Here is a 2317-nt window from a genome sequence, read left to right as displayed (position 1 = left end):
TTCACTGAATCCACCTCCTCGATCAACTCCAGAACCCTGAGATCTCTGTCCATTCCTTGAACAGGGACCCATCATGTATGCACTGGGTCTGACGGCTTATGGGGTCCTCAGCTCATATATCCCCCTTAGACTCAAATTCTTGCCTGGATAGTTCTGATCTTTTCAAGCATTATGGAGAGGAAAGAGAATGTTCAGTGTCAAAATGACCTAAATTTTAACCTGAGTCTTGGAACTGAGGTACAGGATGGCAGGGGTTGCAAGAGTCAAAGGTCTCAGGGCCCTGGAGAGGGACAGGCAGCAGCTCCCCTGAATCCCCACAGGGAAGAAAAGAGTGAGGGTGAGAGGTTTTGTCCTCACTTCCCTATTTGTCTGTGTCACTGTGGCTTAACCGTATTGGCCACTGATTGTATAGTCTGCACCACAGTAATAATAGTCATCCTCATCTTCAGACTTGATGTTGGAGATGGTTAAATAGCGGTCAGCCCCAGAGCTGGAGCCTGAGAAGCGACTGGGGATCCCGTCCCCCCTTTTGTAGCTTCCATCACTCCTGACATACATCAGATACCGAGGGGCCTTCCCTGGTTGTTGTTGATACCAATGAACAATGTAATTGCTGTGCTCACTGCTCAAAGTGCAGGTCAGCTTGACCGACTCTTCCAGGGAGGCAGATGCATTTGTAGGCTGGGTCAGCACGGGCAATGCACAGAAACCTGAAAACACAAATGACAAGAATGATGTTGAATGTACCAGATACTGGACAGAGGTCCAGGGGCACCATGCTTGGAGGGAAATATCAGGGAGGGGGAATCGTGACCTGTAGAGAAAATGAAGGGCAGGATGTAAAAGGGAACCCAGTCCATGATGGGGAGAGGCTTCAAGGAGTTCTGCTCTGAGACTTCTCACCCGGGTATGTCCTCTCCAACTCCCATCTTATCCTCTTTTTGCAGTTCAGAGAAGGAGGATCATGAGATGCAAATCTATTCTCCGTTCTTCAGTGTGTCTGTCTAAATAACTTCTTGTCTGAACCCTGTGCCCAAGAGCCTCACGCTGGTAATTTCCTGAGGTCAGAATAAGGACCAGGTGTGAGTTTCAAGAGTGGAGAGTTGATTTTACACAAGTATCTTTACAGGAAGCAGAAGTCACACTCTTTGCACTTGAGCATAGTCCACGGGATTTGGACTTCTTAGGGTGCCAAAACAAGACTCACAGTTCCCTCTAGTGACCCCAGGATGTCACCCTACATGTGTTGCTAGTGCCACAGAATGACTACTTTTGAGTCCTCAATAGATGCTAGACCCTTGGTGAGTGTTTATATGTTCCACCTCATTGAGAAATTAAAAAAAAAAAAAACAACAGCTGCATGATTAAGGCACAAACGTTCCATTGGTTGTTTAAATGAGGAAACTAACATTGACAGAATGATTTTCTCAACCTCACCAAATGATGAGCAAGTCGTTTCCAATGCAAGACACAACCCAGAGCCTGAGTTACCATCCGTCCCTGCCCTGTCCTCTTACCATGCTCCTTTTCCCCTTATCCCAACCATCTTGGGCCTCTCCTGTCATGACCTTCCCTTATTTCTTCCAGTGTCTGTCCTCCCTGAGTCTGTTCGAATGGGTGCTGAGATCTTCATGATGTTGGAGTCAGTGTGTTCCTGGAAAAAACAGCTTGTTGGCTGTGAGTCTATACTGCAAGGATTTTTACTCTTAGGAATCATCATGCAATAAACCTACCCTATCCACTGTGCATCAGAAGCTGTAGATAGATGCTGAGCATGAAATGTGGGTAGTCCCAATAGAGATGAGCTATAGTTCCTAAGGACCCACCAGATTTCATAGACTTAGCATAAATATAGCATAAAAATAATGTAAAATACATCAATCATTTAATATTTAATTCATATTGAAGTGGTCATATTTTCAAGTATTAAACATAACAGAATATATTATGAAAAGAAATTCTACTCATTTTTTCCTTTTTAAAATGTAGGTACAGGGATCCCTGGGTGGCGCAGTGGTTTAGCGCCTGCCTTTGGCCCAGGGCGCGATCCTGGAGACCCGGGATCGAATCCCACGTCAGGCTCCCGGTGCATGGAGCCTGCTTCTCCCTCTGCCTGTGTCTCTGCCTCTCTCTCTCACTGTGTGCCTATCATAAATAAATAAAAATTAAAAAATAAAATAAATAAAATAAAATACAATAAAATAAAATGTAGGTACAGGCAAAAGTTTACCTACGTATGTGTTTTGAATTTAATTTCTGTTGGACCAGCTGTTCTGTAAAGCCCCAGTAGTAGTCACTTGCTTTTGTAACAGAGGAG

The 2317-nt window shown here is 44.6% G+C and overlaps 1 long non-coding RNA gene across 1 annotated transcript; it reads right to left on the bottom strand.

The window, feature by feature from the left end:
- Window positions 1–548: 548 nt before the first annotated feature.
- Window positions 549–1224, bottom strand: LOC144299557 (uncharacterized). The gene is made up of 2 exons (XR_013366249.1): window positions 815–1224; window positions 549–710 (listed from the first exon to the last, which is right to left on the bottom strand). It is a non-coding gene; the product is annotated as an uncharacterized LOC144299557 (long non-coding RNA).
- Window positions 1225–2317: the final 1093 nt, after the last annotated feature.

The sequence above is a fragment of the Canis aureus genome, chromosome 27 (genome assembly GCF_053574225.1).
Source record: "Canis aureus isolate CA01 chromosome 27, VMU_Caureus_v.1.0, whole genome shotgun sequence".
Classification (NCBI taxonomy): domain Eukaryota; kingdom Metazoa; phylum Chordata; class Mammalia; order Carnivora; family Canidae; genus Canis; species Canis aureus.
The sequence above is the reverse complement of the archived record's forward strand: the minus strand, read 5'-3'. Positions and strand labels throughout refer to the sequence as shown.